Below are 24,402 nucleotides of genomic sequence, written 5' to 3'. Positions count from 1 at the left end.
AACTTAAGTACGAGACATTAATTTAAAAAGGAGAACATAGCTTACATTGATTATTTATCACGTAGTGTTACACGGACAGAGCTCCGACTTTAAAAACCCGTAAAAATAACTTTTACATAACCCAAACTAATCTAATATAACACTAATCTATATTATATATATATATATATATATATATATATATATATATATATATATATATATATATATATATATATATATATATATATATATAATACTACGGAGTATTATTATTATTATGTTATTTTACTCGGCCAAATGCTCGAGCCTTTTATAGGCATTTCTGAAATCTTGTGCTCCGCGAGTCGCGATAGAAAAAGGCTGGGATCTCCGCGAGTCGCGGAGATCGTGAATACAGCTCATCCAAGTTTGGAACTTTGCTTTGCCGACATATTATTTATATAATTATAATATTTAAATAATTAATATAATTATTTAAATATTATATTATATTCTCGTGCATAGTTGACTCGTAATTTTTAGTCCGTTGCGTCGAGCGTTGAGAGTTGACTCATGTCCTGGTTCCGGATTTTCAAACATCCTTTCGTACTATTTTATATCGTGTACTTTACGTTTCGCGATTTGTAATTTGCACAAAAATTGTTCTCCTTAAATTTCAAAATCCGTGCGAGTCTTTTACTCACTTTTTAGTGGCACTTTTAAGTGTACTATGGCTTTAGTGGCACTTTTCAGGCTTTAGTGGCACTTTTTCTTCAATTCTTTAATCTTCGTGCTTCGTCTTCACATTTATTTATTTAAACAATTACAATGAAAATATAATACAATTACATATAAAAATCTATTATTTAGGAGGGATATTGCTATGAAATATATGTTCCTTTTTAGCCTTATCAGTAGTACCTACCCGTTAAGTTCATACTTAGTAGCTAATATACAATTCAACTACTACAATTCTATATGAAAAACTGATTATAATAATATTTCGCGTTCAAACTTTTACACAATATTTTACAAACTTACAATACCGCTTATTTTACATATAGCATGAAATATAGCACACAATAAATTTGATACAAGATGGTTGTGAAGATAATTCTAGCTAGTAACAAGTCATTCAGCAAAGGCAATAAAGACACGTAATTCATACGTCCAGAAACAAGTCATGCATTCTGGTTTTACTAGGATTACTTCCCATCCTTGGTCTTGTGGAACATAACCGTTATGGCCGTTGATAAGACAGCGTGTTGTAACGTCGTCAAAGGGACGAGGGTTACATAATGTCCAACAGTCCCGTAACAATCTAAAAACCTCATTTCTTACCCCAATTACCGACTCCGTCACTTGTGGGAACGTTTTGTTTAATAGTTGTAGCCCGATGTTCTTGTTCTCACTTTGGTGAGAAGCGAACATTACTAACCCGTAAGCATAGCATGCTTCTTTATGTTGCATGTTAGCCGCTTTTTCTAAATCATGAAGTCCTATATTCTGATACATTGAGTCAAAATAATTTCTTAACCCGTTGCGTAAAATAGCATTTGGGTTCCCCGCAATATATGCGTCAAAGTAAACACATCATAACTTATGGGTTTCCCAATATGATATCCCCCATCTTTCAAACGAAAGTCTCTTATAAACCAAGACATTCTTGGAACGTTCTTCGAATTTCTTACAAACTGATTTCGCCGTAAATAGTTGTGCCGAAGAATTCTTACCGACTCTAGACAAGATTTCATCAATCATGTCTCCAGGTAGGTCTCTTAAAATATTGGGTTCTCTATCCATTTTGTGTTTTTATACTGTAAAATAGACAAGAGTTAGATTCATAAAAAAAAAATACTTATTAATACAAGCAATTTTTACATATATCATAAAGCATAAGCACACTATATTACATATATTACACCACACGAATACAACTATCTTATTCCGACTCGCTCGTTTCTTCTTCTTCGATTTTGGTTCGTTTTGCCAAGTTTCTAGGGATATATGATGTTCCCCTAATACGAGCTGTTGTTTTCCACAACGGTTTAGAAAAACCTGGTGGTTTAGAGGTTCCCGGGTCATTGTTACAACTTAAGGGCTTCGAGGGTTGACGGTACATATAAAGTTCATCAGGGTTGGAATTAGATTTCTCTATTTTTATACCCTTTCCCTTATTATTTTCTTTTGCCTTTTTAAATTCAGCTGGGGTAATTTCTATAACATCATCGGAATTCTCGTCGGAATCCGATTCATCGGAGAATTGGTAATCCTCCCAATATTTTGCTTCCTTGGCGGAAACACCATTGACCATAATTAACCTTGGTCTGTTAGTTGAGGATTTTCTTTTACTTAACCGTTTTATTATTTCCCCCACCGGTTCTATTTCCTCCTCCGGTTCCTCCTCTTCCGGTTCTGATTCTTCTTCCGGTTCTGATTCTTCTTCCGGTTCTTCTTCGAGAACTTGTGAATCAGTCCAATATATATTCGACTCTTCATTATTATTAGGTGAGTCAATGGGATTTGTGCTAGAGGTAGACATCTATCACACAATATCAAACATGTTAAGAGATTAATATATCACATAATATATACATGTTAATAATATATAGTTTCCAACAAAAATGTTAAGCAATCATTTTTAAAGAAAACACGGTCGAAGTCCAGACTCACTAATGCATCCTAACAAACTCGATAAGACACACTAATGCAAATTTTTTGGTTCTCTAAGACCAACGCTCGGATACCAACTGAAATGTCCCGTTCTTATTGATTAAAAACGTTCCATATTAATTGATTTCGTTGCGAGGTTTTGACCTCTATATGAGACGTTTTTCAAAGACTGCATTCATTTTAAAACAAACCATAACCTTTATTTCATCAATAAAGGTTTAAAAAGCTTTACGTAGATTATCAAATAATGATAATCTAAAATATTCTGTTTACACACGACCATTACATAATGGTTTACAATACAAATATGTTACAACAAAATAAGTTTATTGAATGCAGTTTTTACACAATATCATACAAGCATGGACTCCAAATCTCGTCCTTATTTAAGTATGCGACAGCGGAAGCTCTTAGTATTCACCTGAGAATAAACATGCTTTAAACGTCAACAAAAATGTTGGTGAGTTATAGGTTTAACCTATATATATCAAATCGTAACGATAGACCACAAGATTTCATATTTCAATACACATCCCATACATAGAGATAAAAATCATTCATATGGTGAACACCTGGTAACCGACATTAACAAGATGCATATATAAGAATATCCCCATCATTCCGGGACACCCTTCGGATATGATATAAATTTCGAAGTACTAAAGCATCCGGTACTTTGGATGGGGTTTGTTAGGCCCAATAGATCTATCTTTAGGATTCTCGTCAATTAGGGTGTCTGTTCCCTAATTCTTAGATTACCAGACTTAATAAAAAGGGGCATATTCGATTTCGATAATTCAACCATAGAATGTAGTTTCACGTACTTGTGTCTATTTTGTAAATCATTTATAAAACCTGCATGTATTCTCATCCCAAAAATATTAGATTTTAAAAGTGGGACTATAACTCACTTTCACAGATTTTTACTTCGTCGGGAAGTAAGACTTGGCCACTGGTTGATTCACGAACCTATAACAATATATACATATATATCAAAGTATGTTCAAAATATATTTACAACACTTTTAATATATTTTGATGTTTTAAGTTTATTAAGTCAGCTGTCCTCGTTTGTTATCCACAGTTAGATGTACAGAAATAAATCGATAAATATTATCTTGAATCAATCCACGACCCAGTGTATACGTATCTCAGTATTGATCACAACTCAAACTATATATATTTTGGAATCAACCTCAACCCTGTATAGCTAACTCCAACATTCACATATAGAGTGTCTATGGTTGTTCCGAAATATATATAGATGTGTCGACATGATAGGTCGAAACATTGTATACGTGTCTATGGTATCTTAATATTACATAATATACAATACAAGTTGATTAAGTTATGGTTGGAATAGATTTGTTACCAATTTTCACGTAGCTAAAATGAGAAAAATTATCCAATCTTGTTTTACCCATAACTTCTTCATTTTAAATCCGTTTTGAGTGAATCAAATTGCTATGGTTTCATATTGAACTCTATTTTATGAATATAAACAGAAAAAGTATAGGTTTATAGTCGGAAAAATAAGTTACAAGTCATTTTTGTAAAGGTAGTCATTTCAGTCGAAAGAACGACGTCTAGATGACCATTTTAGAAAACATACTTCCACTTTGAGTTTAACCATAATTTTTGGATATAGTTTCATGTTCATAATAAAAATCATTTTCTCAGAATAACAACTTTTAAATCAAAGTTTATCATAGTTTTTAATTAACTAACCCAAAACAGCCCGCGGTGTTACTACGACGGCGTAAATCCGGTTTTACGGTGTTTTTCGTGTTTCCAGGTTTTAAATCATTAATTTAGCATATCATATAGATATAGAACATGTTTTTAGTTGATTTTAAAAGTCAAGTTAGAAGGATTAACTTTTGTTTGCGAACAAGTTTAGAATTAACTAAACTATGTTCTAGTGATTACAAGTTTAAACCTTCGAATAAGATAGCTTTATATGTATGAATCGAATGATGTTATGAACATCATTACTACCTTAAGTTCCTTGAATAAACCTACTGGAAAAGTAAAAAATGGATCTAGCTTCAACGGATCCTTGGATGGCTCGAAGTTCTTGAAGCAGAATCATGACACGAAAACAAGTTCAAGTAAGATCATCACTTGAAATAAGATTGTTATAGTTATAGAAATTGAACCAAAGTTTGAATATGATTATTACCTTGTATTAGAATGATAACCTACTGTAAGAAACAAAGATTTCTTGAGGTTGGATGATCACCTTACAAGATTGGAAGTGAGCTAGCAAACTTGAAAGTATTCTTGATTTTATGTAACTAGAACTTATAGAATTTATGAAGAACACTTAGAACTTGAAGATAGAACTTGAGAGAGATCAATTAGATGAATAAAATTGAAGAATGAAAGTGTTTGTAGGTGTTTTTGGTCGTTGTTGTATGGATTAGATATAAAGGATATGTAATTTTGTTTTCATGTAAATAAGTCATGAATGATTACTCATATTTTTGTAATTTTATGAGATATTTCATGCTAGTTGCCAAATGATGGTTCCCACATGTGTTAGGTGACTCACATGGGCTGCTAAGAGCTGATCATTGGAGTGTGTATACCAATAGTACATACATCTAAAAGCTATGTATTGTACGAGTACGAATACGGGTGCATACGAGTAGAATTGTTGATGAAACTGAACGAGGATGTAATTGTAAGCATTTTTGTTAAGTAGAAGTATTTTGATAAGTGTATTGAAGTCTTTCAAAAGTGTATAAATACATATTAAAACACTACATGTATATACATTTTAACTGAGTCGTTAAGTCATCGTTAGTCGTTACATGTAAGTGTTGTTTTGAAACCTTTAGGTTAACGATCTTGTTAAATGTTGTTAACCCAATGTTTATAATATCAAATGAGATTTTAAATTATTATATTATCATGATATTATCATGTATGAATATCTCTTAATATGATATATATACATTAAATGTCTTTACAACGATAATCGTTACATATATGTCTCGTTTAAAAATTATTAAGTTAGTAGTCTTGTTTTTACATATGTAGTTCATTGTTAATATACTTAATGATATGTTTACTTATCATAGTATCATGTTAACTATATATATATCCATATATATGTCATCATATAGTTTTTACAAGTTTTAACGTTCGTGAATCACCGGTCAACTTGGGTGGTCAATTGTCTATATGAAACATATTTCAATTAATCAAGTCTTAACAAGTTTGATTGCTTAACATGTTGGAAACATTTAATCATCTAAATATCAATCTCAATTAATATATAAAAACATGGAAAAGTTCGGATCACTACACGGAACTTATCACACGAAAAGACCACCGCAAGGAGCTCCTTTTCAGTGGTAGTATAATTCAATTATGCTCCTTGCAAGGTCTTGCTTGCATAGTAAATGGGTCAGAAATGTTTCTCGACCCTTTGACCCAAAACAGAGCCAACAGCAAAATTAGAAGCATCGCACATAAGCTCGAATGGAAGGGACCAATTCGGAGCAATTATAACGGGCACATTGATCAGTTTTTCCTTAAGAAGATTGAATGCCTTTAGGCACTCTTCGGAGAAATTCCAAGGCATGTCCTTTTCGAGGAGTTTGTTCATCGGGTTAGCAATTTTAGAAAAATCCTTAATAAACCGCCGGTAAAAACCAGCGTGCCCGAGAAAACTCCGAACACCCTTAACATCGGTTGGAGGTGGAAGGTTCTTAATAGCTGTTACCTTCGCTGGATCCACCTCAATACCGTCCTTAGAAATCTTGTGCCCGAGAACTATGCCCCCTTGAATCATGAAATGGCACTTTTCCCAATTGAGCACAAGATTAGACTTCTCACACCTTTCCAACATCCGCTCTAAATTAAGAAGGCACGAATCAAAAGTGTCACCGAAGACCGAAAAGTCATCCGTGAACACCTCCATACAATCCTCTATCATATCATGGAATATGGCCATCATGCACCTTTGAAAAGTGGCCGGAGCATTGCAAAGGCCAAAGGGCATGCGTCGGTATGAGAAAGTGCCATACGGGCACGTGAAAGTAGTTTTCTCCTGGTCCTCGGGCGAGATAGGAATTTGAAAATAGCCCGAAAAACCATCAAGAAAACAATAAAAGCTGTTTCCCGCTAACCTCTCTAGCATTTGATCCATGAAAGGTAACGGAAAGTGGTCCTTGCGTGTGGCGTCGTTCAACTTACGATAATCAATACAAACACGCCACCCCGTGACAGTCCTAGTGGAAATTAACTCATTTTTATCATTAATGGTAATAGTCATACCACCTTTCTTAGGTACACAGTGTACTGGGCTAATCCAAGGACTGTCAGAGATCGGGTAAATTAGACCTGCATCGAGGAGCTTAATGATCTCTTTCTTCATGACATCTTGCATGTGCGGGTTCAACCTCCTTTGTCGTTGCACCACAGGTTTGGAGTTATCCTCCATTAGGATTTTGTGGGTGAAATAGGAGGGACTAATACCCTTAATGTCATGAATTTTCCATGCAATGGCCAGTTTATGGGCCTGCAGCATGGTTACAAGCTCAGTTTTCTGACCTGTAGTAAGAGAAGAAGAAATAATTACCGGGAGCTTAGATTCCTCCTGCAAATAAGCGTATTCAAAATGATCTGGAAGTGGCTTCAATTCTAACTCGGGAGGTTCCTCAATTGAAGACTTACTTCGGTAATCCGCATCACGTTCGAGTTCCTTGAACTCCTCCTCAGTCGGCTCATAGCCGTTTTCCATCAAGGTGGTCAAAATATCCACCTCCTCAACCTGCAACTCTTCATCAATTTCAACCAATGAACATTCTCCTGAACCCTGTAACTCTGGGAATTCCTACAACAACTCAGACTGGACATTCACAGTGTTAAGAAAATAACATGTATCATCAGTGTAGGCAGGGTATTTTAAAGCATGGTCGATTGAGAAAGTTGCATGAAAATCATCTATCCTAAGGGTCCACTGTTGGCCATAAACATCAATGATACATCTAGCCGTATTTAAAAATGGCCGACCCAAAATCAGTGGAATCCTCTCATCCACTTCCATATCCAACACCACTAAATCGGCCGGGAAAACCAATGACCAGGTCTTAACTAGCATATTCTCGATAATTCCACTAGGGAATTTAATAGAGCCGTCCGCTAGCTGATAGCCATACGCGTGGGTTTCAACTCCCCGGGATCTAGCATTAAGTAAATGGAGTAGGGCATTAAATTTATGCTAGCCCCCAAATCTTCCAACGCCCTCATACAATCCAAATTACCCAGTAAACAAGGAATGGTGAAACTCCCAGGATCCTCAAGCTTCTCGGGAAGCTTGTTTGCAACTACCGCTGAGCATGCGGCATTCAACCTAACTGAAGACACATTCTCCAGCTTCTTCCTGTTAGTTAGCAAGTCCTTAAGAAACCTTGCATACTTGGGCATACCTGCAATCACATCAATAAAAGGCAAATTTATGTTAACTTTTTTAATCAAGTCCATGAACTTGGACTTTTCTGCCTCCAGCTTTTTTAATCTATGCTTCCTCGGGAATGGGAGCGGTGGTTGATACTCTTTAACTACCGGTTTTGCAGCAACAGTTTCCGGTACCCTCACAACCTTCTCAATCACCTGTTCCGGCTCCTTTTTCCCCTCCGGTTCACTAACAACAACCGGCTTACTATCCTTAACCAACGGTACTCGCAAATCATACTCATCGGGCTTCCTCGGTGGATCATATTCTAAACCACTTTGGGTGGTGATAGCATTAACGTGCCCATTCTTCGGGTTATTATCGATCTTACTCTATAACTCCCCCGGTTTCCTCTCATTATTCTGATTAGCAAGTTGACCAATTTGTTTCTCTAAATTCTGAATAGCTGCTTGTTGATTTTGAAACATTTGATGATTCTTCTCATTGTTCTGAGTAACAGTAGTAACAAGCTAAGTTTGAGATATCACAAGCTTCTCGATCATAGCTTCAAGGTTGGACTTTTTCTCTTCGGCTTGGGGTTTCTGAAAATACCCGGGAGCTTGCTGTTGATATCCTCCACTAGAACCTGGCTGGAACCTCGAACCTTGATTACCTTGAGGGTTATAGGGATTGTTGAAATTCCTATTAAATTGTGCACGTCCCTGAAACTGATTGTTATTCTATTGACTAATATAAGTGATCTCTTCTTTCTGATTCATAGTCAAACCCGCATCACAATCTTTTCCTAAGTGTAATCCGCCACAAAATTCACAACCAACCTTAATACCATGCATGTCCTTCTCCAACTTCTCCAAGTGTCTACCAAACTTGTCTAACTTAGCATTAATAGACCCATCATCATCATATGCACCAGTGGTTTCAGTTCTCTTAACTGATGTTGAACGAGTTGACTCATGATCTTGATGCCATTCGTGAGTGTAAGCAGCTTGCTTTTCAATAATCTCTAGAGCCCGTTCTTCGGTTTTATCCATTAAAGTTCTACCTGCTGCTTGATCAATACTCTGACGAGTTGGGATGTCACACCCCTTATAGAAAATCTGGACCTTTTATAAATCATTCAACCCGTGTTGCGGACACGAGCGTAACATATTAGAATAACGGTCCCAAGCATCAAATAGTGTCTCGCTGTTCTTTTGTCTGAATTGAGAAATGTCTGCTTGAAGTCTAGCAGCTCGAGACGCAGGGAAAAACTTTGATAAGAACTTATATACCAACGTATCCGAAGAGGTAATCGCTCTTTCCGGTTGCTTATCTAACCATCTCTTGGCTTCTCCCTTAAGAGTCCAGGGAAAAAGCCTTGTCTTGATTGAAGTATCGGCAACCTCATGCAATTTGAACAAGTTACAAACATAATAGAAAATACGAAGATGCTCATTAGCATCCTCACTATCCTTGCCATGAAATTGGCAGTCAGAAGAAATCAAACTCAGGATCGGCCCTGTGATTTGAAAAGGCTGAGTGATGTTCAGTTGAGTAATCGAATTGCCTTGGCCCCCTCATGTGGCCTTCAACTTTTCTGCCATAGTCTGAGGACGATTCGGTTGATCAGCTTGGTCAGCCATATCTTCAGCCTCGAAAAGATCTAATGAAATGTAAGATTCTTCTTCTTCTCTGATTTCAGGTGGTGTATCGGGCACCACAGTCTCAGAACTACTACCCAAATTAATTATATTAGCACTCGAAGAAAAAGATGAATCCACTGTAGACTATTGCTCTTGACTTAACGCTCTGAATAACTCTCTTTCGGGTTCTGCAAATGGTTAAAGAATCGGAGAATTAGATGAACGCGTATGTGGCATGCACTACCTGTTATCTGCGAAATCACAACACAACTGATTAAACGCACCGATTCAACTGAGAATATACGAAAAGAAATAATAAACTATAACTAAAACTAAACTAAGAACAATTAGATAACAATCTTAATTTTCGACACAACTGTCCCCGGCAGCGGCGCCAAAAACTTGATGTGTGAAATCTAGTATATAATTTATCTTTGGAAAATGCCGGTTAAAAGATTACTACACACTAACGGGCAGTGTACCCGATCGTGTAATAGTATAAAGTTGGTAATTCCGAAATCGTTCCAAGGACAGTTTAAACGTGAGAATTAAGATTATAACTAATAAAATAAACTAAGTTAATCTATGAAAATCGAAAGTACGAGATAGTTTGTTTTGCGGCTATTTAACGATTAGCCAAATCAAAGATTGATTAAAAGTAAAAGACAATATTTTTGTGTTTTTAAATTTATAAAAATAAATGCTGACTCAACGAAAAGTAAAGATATTTGAATTCAATAGATAAGAGAATGCTCGCCTAGATCTCCTATTCGCAGTGTCGGATGATTTGTTATTAAGCACTAGTTCAATTTATCAATACATGCAACTACAGAGTCGGTTTACCCAGAGTTCTCTTTTAGCAAACATATCAAACTTGGATTTATTGGCTTATGGTTCCCTTTCACCAAAGACCTCTTTCGTTTGTGACTTAGTAATTAACTAATTATAAGATTAAGATTCAATTGGTTACGCGTTCGCTCCACTCAATTCACTCCTATTTTGTTTAATCTATGTTACCCGGTTTACCCCCTTGGTCCAGTAAGCACCCAATTGGTTAAGACAAATCAATTGAAAACTAGTGTACTAAATTGAAACAGGGTTCCCTTTGTTCAAACAAGATCACTAATCAACCTAGTAACAATAATCAACACCCACAAGAATAGTTCTTAATCAAAACTCATAATTATCATGCATTAATCAATAAAACATTAAAGTATCATCCAAACACATACGAATATTCAATCTAGACAAACATTAAAAAGCTTAGCCAACCATCGCCAAAACCAAAATCATAAATAAACAATTAAGAGTATTCATTATGAAGATAAGAATTAAACCTAATGAAAATTGTGTTCTTGAATGATGAGCGGATCGAGACACGTTTTTGGAATGATTGATGTGTTAGAATGATCTTGAGGTTCCCCAAAAATCACCCTTTTTCGTCAAAAAGCTGATGGAATTCGTCTAGATGCAAAAGTGATAAGTTAGGGTAAAAATTCGGGCTTTAAATAGGTGGATTCTGAAACCGACAGAACATGGAGCGGCGCTCCATTTAACTGGAAACTCATTTCTTGATTTCTAAAAGCCCTCGAACTGTAATTTATGCCTACTTGTGACGATCGCTCCAAATCCATATGGACAATACATCAATCATTGATTTCATTGCGAGGTATTTGACCTCTATATGATACGTTTTGTAAACATTGCATTCTTTTGAAAAGGCACACCATAAATGAATATTTAAATCAAAGGTTTTCGACATCTGATGATTTCTCCATATAGACAATCATCGTAAATAATAGTTTACAATAGTACTTCCGTTGACAATGCAGTCAAAATAAGATACATGGTGATGATTTGGTGAATGCAACGTTTTCTTGAAAAATATGCCATGTATGACTCCATGCACATAGCTTGTCTAACATATAAGCAAATAGCGGAAGACTTCTAGGGAACCTGAGAATAAACATGCTAACAAGTGTCAACACAAAGGTTGGTGAGTTCATAATTTTAGTGTTTCGCATAATCTGTACATAAAGGTGGATCACAAGATTTCAGTTGTTTCATCCAGAAACGTTTATCAAAATATTCTACAAAATTGAGCACCCTGGTAACTAAACTTAACGTATATATAATTTGTACCCTTTGTATAATCATCTTAATAATACACGCAAACCAACGTGTACGCTTCTCAAATAGCATACGTCCGTTAAAAGGCTAGTGCTCTAGCTCGGACGGGGATATCAAGCCCTATGGATCCATATACTACTACTCGCGCCCACCAGTTCTTATAACTGGCAGTTAACAGTTACCAAAGCTAAGCGATTTTCGGTTCAAACTCAGTGTAGAATTTAGTATGTACTTGTATCCATTGCGTTTAAAATAAAATGCATGTATTCTCAGCCCAAAAATATAGATTGCAAAAGCAATTAAAAAGGGAGCAAATGAAACTCACCTTAGCAGCACATAAAGTTGTTCATCGTAATGTGACCGAAACTCAGAATATCAAATAATCGTAGATCTCAACCTAGAGAACATATGTTGGTCAATAAATGTCTATCAATCTAGGTCTGGTCATAGTGTGTCACGATCCGGAAAATTTCGACTAATTTTAAACCAAATTTTCGATACGATTTAGTATTATTGACACAATAAGCAAAGTCTGAAATCTATATTTGGTTGATCAGTTACCCTTTTGGCCATGCCTGACGATTCACGAACAATCATTTGTAAATAAATATATGTATATATATATGTGTGTAGATATAAATATGATAACGTGATAACTTAAATTACATCAATGAAATATTATAAGATTTAGTTTCTGGAAGGAAATGTAAAATAATTTATGTTACACAATAAAAACTTGATATTTAAAATATAATTATATATTGTAGTTGGATATATATATGGTTTTTATTAATAAATATTATATTGTATATATATAAAATATATAACTGATAGATATTCAAAAAAAAAAAATGTTATTATGTAAAATAATTAATGCATAAATTAATGAAACGTAGAATTAATAAATTAAGCTTTATTACAAGTTAAACAATAATTGTTACATTAATATGCTATTATTACTTTCATTAATATCATTATCTGTATTAGTGGTATTAATATAATATATAATATACAAATATAAAAATTAAACTTGTTATTACTAGTATTATTAGATATTATCATTTATAATTATTATTATTATTTATATAAATATTACTAGTAGTAATATTAAAATACGTATATATATATCGAATAAGTTGTACTCAAACATAAATACAAAAAAAAAATGTTATTTATAAACAGATAAATAGATGTTAATTTATAGCAGATAAATATAAAGCTATATAATATAGTAATTATAGATAAATATATATATATAAAAAAAAATGATTATAAATCTCACAAGGATCCAAAATCAGTTGTATATATATATCCATCAACTGTATCACGTTTTTATCTGTCTATACACTGGAAAGCAAAATCGAATTAAACCATAGGGAAAAGAACAAAAGCAGGTATCCATCGAATTGTTTTACTTTACAAACGAATATTTTGTTGTCCACCCAATCAAGCTACAAAACAAATTTTATGGAGTAAATTTTTGCTGTTACGACACCACTTACCCTCTATAAGATCCTCTGCTATTGCAATTCGGATGAAAACAGAAAAATTAAACTGAAGTTTTGAAGAAACTGTGGTATTTCCTCTGTTCGTGGTTGTTTTATCAAAAATCCAGAAATTTAATCTCAATTCAAATTCTATAAATGCAAAGGTGTTAGAGAGATATCATTTAAACTTTCTGCAAAACTTGAAGCTTTAATTTTTCAAAACGGAAGAGAATTTTCGAATTAAAGTTAAACACCAAAAAGTAGAACAGGTTGTTCTTCAGACAAATTCGAGCTCCCTTTTATGTTTTAATTCAAATTGATGATCCCGTTAGTTTCTAACAATGATTTAAGAACGTTTTCATTTTATAAGTTTAGTCCAAAACACTTTCAAAATCGAAATTGACATTTGAGTTCACATATATTATTCGTGGTCTGTACAGACCCTTTTCGATCCATTTTTTTTTCTTTAATACACTCAAACAAGTTAAATAGCTCTTTATTTATCATATAAATCTTAATGAACGAGTAACATGAGAATTGAGGATTCCTGGGGTGATTTGATTTCGTTTATGAAGAAGAAGAATAGGGAGCTAGTTATTACGGGCATATATACAAACCGGTTAACATATATTTCAGAAAAATCAACACAGACGAATGGTTAGGCAGTGGTTCGTGTTTTCGAAAGGTCGGGTGTTCGATTCCCTGGCCAGGCAGTGTTTTTTTTTGAGGAAAATTTATTGAAGGTAGTTCCATTTTTTTATTTTATCATTATTATTATTATTTTCATTATTAGGTGTATTAATGATTATTATTATCATTCTAATTGTTATTAACTAATATCACTAAAAATTATTTGTATTAGTATTAAGTATTAGTGTTATTATTATTAGTATTGTAATTATTATTATTATTATTATTATTATTATTATTATTATTATTATTATTATTATTATTATTATTATTAATATTATTATTATTATCATATTATTAAAAGCATTATTACTTAAAATCTATCAAGTTGATAATAATTAGTATTATCATTATCATCATTAATATTATTAAGTATTATTATTATAAATATTATCATTTAAATATCATTAATATTATTACAAAAATTATCATGTTATTAAAACTATCTTTTATTTAAAATTATTATCATTATTATTATGACAAATAAATATTATACATATAAGGATATATTCATATTACATATAAGTATGTATTAATTATAATAACAAATTTTACATAAATATTCATATAATAAACTAAGTGTTCTTAATATAATACTAATCAGATAAATATATAATGTATAACTTAAAGATATACTACATGAAATTGTTCGATTATGAATATATGTTTTAATAAATATACACCTGATATAGGTTCGTGAATCCAAGGCCAACCTTATACGAGTTCAATCATGTTATATGTATTTTTACTACAAAATACAGTATGGTGAGTATATAGTCCCACTTTTAAACTCTAAATATTTCGGGATGAGAATACATGTATTTTATGTTTTACGTTATGGACACAAGTAACTGAAAAATATATTCTACGTTGAGTTGTACCACTGGCATACTTCCCTGTAGCTTGGTAACTGTTATTTACAGCGGTATTGTAAACGCGAATCCTGTTGATAGATCTATCGGGCCTGACAACCCCAACCGGACTGGACGACCAGTATTCAACGGTTGCACAGTACTTCGTTTCGTAACTACACTTGGTACGGTGTAGTAAGATTTCATAATAAAGGGAATATGCGACGTGATTAAATGTTAAGTATGGTTACCAAGTGCTCAACCACTTAGAATATTTTTATTAAAATGTTTACATATGAAATCTTGTGGTCCATAGTTATAACGCTGTTAGCATCAAACCTATATATCTCACCAACTTTATGTTGACATTTTAAAGCATGTTTATTCTCAGGTACGAATTAAGTCTTCCGCTGTGTATTAGCTCATACTAAAGGCATTACTTGGAGTCGATCATCGCAATGGAACCAAATGTTGAAGACTTTGTCCAGATGGATAAGGACGGGTCTTTACAGGTGGTATCAGAGCGTTGGTCTTAGAGAACCAGGCCTTGCATTAGTGTGTCTAACTGGTAGTTGTTAGGATACATTAGTGAGTCTGGACTTTGACCGTGTCTGCCTGTCAAAAGTTTTGCTTATCATTTCTAGTCGAAAAACATCTGCTTATCATCCTTAGGAAATTGTCTGCCTATCATTCTCAAGTCTAGACACGTTCTACTGCATTTAGTGCATCGATAGTGTATAGACAAAAATTCATACCCTAGCGCATTCGTGGACTTGCCTGACATATGCTGTAAATTCCTCTGTAGTTTACGAAATCTTTGGTATTATACATAGATATTCTGTATAGCTAGAATATCATCCGACAATCGAAAAATCATTTCACATCGAAGAACTCTTCCATCCACCAAATTGCCTTTTCAACCTGAAGCGCTTACCGGCGAGCCTGTTCGAGAAACCATTTTCTCTCATTTCTAGAGTATCCCGTCATGATTATATATTATCCTATATTTCAAATTTTTACTCAACCGCTCGTCTCAACCGTCAATCATTCTGTAGTACTAGAAGAAGTTAACGAACTACGCGCTCGTGTGACGACTTTGGAGAACCTGGTGCGAAGGTTACGAATACCAGCAGCAGCACCAACAGCATAACCAGTACCACCATTATCGATGTCGACAGTACCCTTATTATCCCTAAACCATAACCACGTCGTAACTCTCAACATCACAACCTGTACCTCGAATATCAACATTTTACGCCTCAATATCACCATCTGTACTTCGAGTATGAACTTCGTTCTACACATCGATCTACATCGATTATCTTCGCTTTACGTATCATTCCATCTCATTTTACCTTCGTCCGACATGGCAATTATGTAATCTCTAAAGTTTTAGAGATCATGTAATCAAGTGCTAACAATAAATCAAATGAGTATAAAATCTTATTGACTCACTAAATCCATAATTACATCTGAAGCAAATATATATGCAAGTATATTTTCATAAAGATCGTAACTAAAAATTCTTTTGTACAAACTGTTAATGATGAAAATATTTTAACGGGTGGGTAGTACCCAAGGAATATTTAAAATTCACATTAACAAGTTACACTGTACGTTCTACGAATCTGATTCAACGGTCATTTATTATCCTACTTACAACCACCGATAGTCATATCCGCTCACCCCGAAATAACCATTTCTATTCAAATTTCATATTCGGATTTTGACCTATCAGAATCCAACAAGTGGCATAAAGAAGAAAACATTGGACAAAATAAAATTTGTTAGAAACAGACGAGTTAAATAAATTGAAATATTGTTAGGAATCCACGCTAACTGTTCCTAGCTAACTGTTCCCGGCTAACATTTAATTTATTGCAATTTACATTCTCGCAATTTTATTTATCGTCATTTAATTTCTGTTATTTACTTTTACGCACTTTAATTAACATGACACGTATACAAGGTTTCGACTTATCATATTGACCCATCTATATATAAATTTCGGAACAACCGTAGACACTCTATATGTGAAGGTGGGAGTTGGCTATACAGGGTCGGAGTTGATTCCAAAATATATATATACTTTGAGTTGTGATCGACACTGAGACCGGTACACGGGTCACGATACGTATTATTTAATTCGAATATTATATATTAAATTATATATGAATATATTGGATCATTGGACCATTGGACAATTAGACTGCTAACTTTGGACAATTAAAATGAATTAAAATATTGATTATAACATATGAAACTAAAACAATTCTTCAAGTTTGCCACTTGATTCTATTCTAAACCTCATTCGTATCTTGACGATTACAATTCGCATTCACAACTTTTCATGATTCTTGAAAACGCCTCGATCGAGAAGTTGAACCAGTCGCACCTCATCTACGGAAGAAAGATTCATGCATATGGTTATGCACCTGAAAACTCTCGGAAACTGAGTCAACATGTAGCAGTGTAAATTCCTTTAGTATTATTATTACCCAAAATAACTTTGCAATTTCTTTCCAAATTAGCCACTTTTATCACAGCTCCACTTTGACTTCTCAGTAAAACTAGTCTTATTATCATCTCGATATAAATACATTGTCCTTTCGCCGTCATTACAGGAGAACCTTTCACGGCATCATGTACCAGCAGCTCGGCATCCTTTTGACGGAATCCGCAAGTCGTATTTTGAAAATCTGGCAGAACTTCTCCAGCTATACTTATGACGTTTATCTCTAAGAATTATATACTCCGAATGTGAAGTTTCTGAAAAATACCTTGAACTATGAAGTGGTTCTTGAAATGCTGAAGAAGCAGCAAAAACTGTAAACGACTATAACAGTCAAAAGTTTGATGATAAAGTATAGTGTGTTGGTAAAGCTCAGAAAAATAAAAGGGGTTGGAATTGGAAAATGGATTGAGCAAAGTATGAAAGAGAATGTGGATAAATCACAAGAAATGAACCTGTTTTCAAAGAATCCAAACGATTCAGTGCTTGCTGAAACCGTTAGTAAAAACCCTAATCCTTATTCTAAACCTTTTCAGATGATATTCATCATCATCATCTCATCCTAGATATTATAAGATATCTTCATATCTTTCGTTATACATATTCTCCATATTTCTGGAAATATTCTCACAAATTATCCTTATCTGAGATCATGTATCTCTCCGTAATATCTGCGTTAAAACATGAAAGAAATTATGTTAGTTTCTAAAATTCTGAAACCTTCAAGATTAAAATATGAATGATTTGAAGTAGTGTTGGGAACTGATGCATGAATTAGTATAATATAATGAAACTTGATCAACTTCATTATATTACAGTAAGTCATGTTAAGTTTCTAATGGAATGTGATGATTCACAGTACCGTCATTATGTGCCATGTTACACGGCTCTTACATTCTATTCAATCTCCAAACATATTAGGAACATATCATCTTGATAATTCTATCTTTTCCAGGATATTCTGGTAATTTGACAAATCAAAATCGTGCCATTTCCATTTCTTTCTAAGAACATTAGCTATGTTCATTCCAAATTGTATACCTACGAATTCCGGACCATTACTCGCTTGACTCGAGGACGGGAAGATATAAAACCCAACAACCACCCAACATTTACAAACCATGTATACCGATGCAGATAGCAATATAGAGGCACGGGAGAACTAGAAACACTATAAATACAAGAGTATAGTAGAAATAAATAGATTCCTCTGGCGGTAGATGGAAAAGAAGAATCACAGATACGAAAGTTAGGAGTATATCAAGAATCAGGACTGGATAAAGCATATTGATGAATGCTTTAAAGTAGGAGTTAAGGAGGAAGAGTAGAAGATGTGAGATATGGAAGATATAGGAAAGAAAGAAGTGGATTTATAGTGAAATATTCGACAGAGAAATCAAAACAGATTGCCGCATTAAATCTTGATTTTTTTTTTATCGCCGAAGAACCAAATCTTAATACGTAAGATTTTCTTAAAATCCCTTAAATTCCGGAATTCAATAGTAGCTACGTCATCGGTTGAAACGAATATATTTATTACTCATTTCGGTCTTTTGTGATAGCTTCATTCGTACGCTTCACAAGATCGAATCGTTTTATCAATATCTCTCAAAAATGATAAAACTCCATTATCACCTCATATTCGTCATGAAAACATTTTTATTGTTAGTCATAACAACCTCAATCAAATTTCGAGGACGAAATTTTTTTAACGGGTGGGTACTGTCACGATCCGGAAAATTTCGACTAATTTTAAACCAAATTTTCGATACGATTTAGTATTATTGACACAATAAGCAAAGTCTGAAATCTATATTTGGTTGATCAGTTACCCTTTTGGCCATGCCTGACGATTCACGAACAATCATTTGTAAATAAATATATGTATATATATATGTGTGTAGATATAAATATGATAACGTGATAACTTAAATTACATCAATGAAATATTATAAGATTTAGTTTCTGGAAGGAAATGTAAAATAATTTATGTTACACAATAAAAACTTGATATTTAAAATATAATTATATATTGTAGTTGGATATATATATGGTTTTTATTAATAAATATTATATTGTATATATATAAAATATATAACTGATAGATATTCAAAAAAAAATGTTATTATGTAAAATAATTAATGCATAAATTAATGAAACGTAGAATTAATAAATTAAGCTTTATTACAAGTTAAACAATAATTGTTACATTAATATGCTATTATTACTTTCATTAATATCATTATCTGTATTAGTGGTATTAATATAATATATAATATACAAATATAAAAATTAAACTTGTTATTACTAGTATTATTAGATATTATCATTTATAATTATTATTATTATTTATATAAATATTACTAGTAGTAATATTAAAATAAGTATATATATATCGAATAAGTTGTACTCAAACATAAATACAAAAAAAAAAATGTTATTTATAAACAGATAAATAGATGTTAATTTATAGCAGATAAATATAAAGCTATATAATATAGTAATTATAGATAAATATATATATATAAAAAAAAATGATTATAAATCTCACAAGGATCCAAAATCAGTTGTATATATATATCCATCAACTGTATCACGTTTTTATCTGTCTATACACTGGAAAGCAAAATCGAATTAAACCATAGGGAAAAGAACAAAAGCAGGTATCCATCGAATTGTTTTACTTTACAAACGAATATTTTGTTGTCCACCCAATCAAGCTACAAAACAAATTTTATGGAGTAAATTTTTGCTGTTACGACACCACTTACCCTCTATAAGATCCTCTGCTATTGCAATTCGGATGAAAACAGAAAAATTAAACTGAAGTTTTGAAGAAACTGTGGTATTTCCTCTGTTCGTGGTTGTTTTATCAAAAATCCAGAAATTTAATCTCAATTCAAATTCTATAAATGCAAAGGTGTTAGAGAGATATCATTTAAACTTTCTGCAAAACTTGAAGCTTTAATTTTTCAAAACGGAAGAGAATTTTCGAATTAAAGTTAAACACCAAAAAGTAGAACAGGTTGTTCTTCAGACAAATTCGAGCTCCCTTTTATGTTTTAATTCAAATTGATGATCCCGTTAGTTTCTAACAATGATTTAAGAACGTTTTCATTTTATAAGTTTAGTCCAAAACACTTTCAAAATCGAAATTGACATTTGAGTTCACATATATTATTCGTGGTCTGTACAGACCCTTTTCGATCCATTTTTTTTTCTTTAATACACTCAAACAAGTTAAATAGCTGCTTTATTTATCATATAAATCTTAATGAACGAGTAACATGAGAATTGAGGATTCCTGGGGTGATTTGATTTCGTTTATGAAGAAGAAGAATAGGGAGCTAGTTATTACGGGCATATATACAAACCGGTTAACATATATTTCAGAAAAATCAACACAGACGAATGGTTAGGCAGTGGTTCGTGTTTTCGAAAGGTCGGGTGTTCGATTCCCTGGCCAGGCAGTGTTTTTTTTTGAGGAAAATTTATTGAAGGTAGTTCCATTTTTTTATTTTATCATTATTATTATTATTTTCATTATTAGGTGTATTAATGATTATTATTATCATTCTAATTGTTATTAACTAATATCACTAAAAATTATTTGTATTAGTATTAAGTATTAGTGTTATTATTATTAGTATTGTAATTATTATTATTATTATTATTATTATTATTATTATTATTATTATTATTATTATTATTATTATTATTATTATTAATATTATTATTATTATCATATTATTAAAAGCATTATTACTTAAAATCTATCAAGTTGATAATAATTAGTATTATCATTATCATCATTAATATTATTAAGTATTATTATTATAAATATTATCATTTAAATATCATTAATATTATTACAAAAATTATCATGTTATTAAAACTATCTTTTATTTAAAATTATTATCATTATTATTATGACAAATAAATATTATACATATAAGGATATATTCATATTACATATAAGTATGTATTAATTATAATAACAAATTTTACATAAATATTCATATAATAAACTAAGTGTTCTTAATATAATACTAATCAGATAAATATATAATGTATAACTTAAAGATATACTACATGAAATTGTTCGATTATGAATATATGTTTTAATAAATATACACCTGATATAGGTTCGTGAATCCAAGGCCAACCTTATACGAGTTCAATGATGTTATATGTATTTTTACTACAAAATACAGTATGGTGAGTATATAGTCCCACTTTTAAACTCTAAATATTTCGGGATGAGAATACATGTATTTTATGTTTTACGTTATGGACACAAGTAACTGAAAAATATATTCTACGTTGAGTTGTACCACTGGCATACTTCCCTGTAGCTTGGTAACTGTTATTTACAGCGGTATTGTAAACGCGAATCCTGTTGATAGATCTATCGGGCCTGACAACCCCAACCGGACTGGACGACCAGTATTCAACGGTTGCACAGTACTTCGTTTCGTAACTACACTTGGTACGGTGTAGTAAGATTTCATAATAAAGGGAATATGCGACGTGATTAAATGTTAAGTATGGTTACCAAGTGCTCAACCACTTAGAATATTTTTATTAAAATGTTTACATATGAAATCTTGTGGTCCATAGTTATAACGCTGTTAGCATCAAACCTATATATCTCACCAACTTTATGTTGACATTTTAAAGCATGTTTATTCTCATGTACGAATTAAGTCTTCCGCTGTGTATTAGCTCATACTAAAGGCATTACTTGGAGTCGATCATCGCAATGGAACCAAATGTTGAAGACTTTGTCCAGATGGATAAGGACGGGTCTTTACATAGTGTATCACAATCCTAATGCTCGAGATCGACATACAAAAGTTATCCAAAGTCATTTCAAAAAGTCAATTTTGACAATAGTTCAACAAACGAGACGTACCTTATATAATGATTCATTTACTCGGCTGGTAATATTTAAAAATTCATTTTATCAATCTTGTAAACAAGTTGTTTAAATCTTAATTGCATATTCAAAAGAAATTTCAATTAACGTCAATCATAATTCAGTTGATCATATCTTTTATTCCATTCATCGAACTTATTCGATATCTAAATGAAAAGTTATTGATTTTTCGTTAGCTTTCCAAAAACATGTATATCATATACCTTTTACTAGTAATATATGTATTTAATTCGTGATTCAATATAAACTGTTTAACGACGAAATTTAGCATACTGGCATGCCTAAACATATATACTCGAGCACTAGACATGGATACACAATTAATATATAAAAGATAAGATATGAATGCTTACGTATCAATATTGTGATTTCATATTGCAGGAAAGTACGTAGACGCAACGAATATGATAAGCACTAGGTTTGACTTGTAAATAATACCCATGAACATTACCCATAACCTCCATAGCTATAACCCATAATTTCCTTGACTTTATCCCGCTCAAAAACCCATTTTTGAAAGTGACACGCTCATAACCTCGTCGTAGTATTTTATGTATATTACTAATTAATAATTAATAATACTAATAATTAATAAGATTAATAATAATATTAATCTTAATAATAATAATAATAATAATAATAATAATAATAATAATAATAATAATAATAATAATAATAATAATAATAATAATAATAATAATTTAAATACGGAGGAAGTAATATAAATAAATATGTGTGTGTGACAAACAACTGAACTCGCGAGCTTTTATAATGTTTTCTGAATCTGATGCCCATGCGATCGCATTGGCTTCTAGTGCAAATGCCATGCGATCGTATGGCCTGCCTGGACAGCTCACATCTCTTTTGTACACTAGCTTGTCGACATAATATTATAATATAAATATAATAAATAATTTATATAATTAATTATATATTATATTAAATTCATGTGCATAGTTGACTTGTAATTTTCATCCCGATAAGTCGTACGTTGTCACTCAACTTCTGTCCCGGTTCCGGTTTTTTTAACGTCCTTTCGTATACTGAGAAAACTTGCATTTTACGTTTTGGGATACGTACCTTTGTCAAAATATAGCCTTAAATTATCCCTAAACTATATCACTGATATCGCATATTTTATACGCATTTTCCTTAGCGATATCGGGTACATTTTGGTCCTTTTGGATACGATTTGGAATTATTTCGGTGAAAGTTGTGAAAAGTTTGAGTTCCAAGACCAAGGAGGTTAATTTTGAAGTTATTTGATGGTTTTGGGTGATTTTCGATGTAAACGAGTGAAAGGGTTTGGTTCGATTCGAGTTTTAGTGTTTGTATTAAGTTTTTCAGCTCATTTCAGCAAAAATGACATGGAGCGCCGCTCCAAAACATGGCGCGCCGCGCCATTCCACATAAAATACAGTTCGAGCATTTTAAAAAGGCAGATTTCAGCTCACCAGTTAAATGGCGCGCCGCGCGAGGAAATGGCGCACCGCGCAGGTTCTTAACCGGGTTCAGAATTGCACCTATTTAAAGCCCGAAAATTACCCTAATTTATCATTATCGTATCCAGACGAATTCCAGCAGCTTTTTGACGAACTTAGGTGATTTTTGGGGATTTTCAAGGTCATTCTAAGGTATCAATCATTCCGGAAACAAGTCTCGATTCGTTTATCTTTCAGGATTAAATCATTGATTAGGTTTATCCCTTGTCATAAACAATGAATTTCTCTATTACTTTATTTGTAATTTTTATTGTTGCCATGATTATTGGCTAAGTTCTTTAATGTTTGTCTAGATTTAATAACCTATGTATTGGATGCTACTTATCAGTTGTTTGATTAATTTATGATAATTTGATGTTTGAATTAAAGAACCATTCTTATTGAAGCTAGACTCTTCGATTCAATTGGTTGTGTACTTGTTTGATAGGACGAGAGTTCATTAATTTAGTGCATTAAATTACAATTGGTTTGTCTTAATTGATTGTTTGCTTACTCGGAGACGAGAGTAAATTGAATTCAAAAAGCTAGACGAAATAGGGGTGAATTATGCGCAACGAGAGTTGGTGTGATTGTGATTTGAGTTTTCATCTCAGCTGAACTGTTTAGT

Source organism: Rutidosis leptorrhynchoides, chromosome 4 (assembly GCF_046630445.1).
Source record: "Rutidosis leptorrhynchoides isolate AG116_Rl617_1_P2 chromosome 4, CSIRO_AGI_Rlap_v1, whole genome shotgun sequence".
Lineage (NCBI taxonomy): Eukaryota > Viridiplantae > Streptophyta > Magnoliopsida > Asterales > Asteraceae > Rutidosis > Rutidosis leptorrhynchoides.
This window is presented reverse-complemented; position numbering follows the sequence as displayed.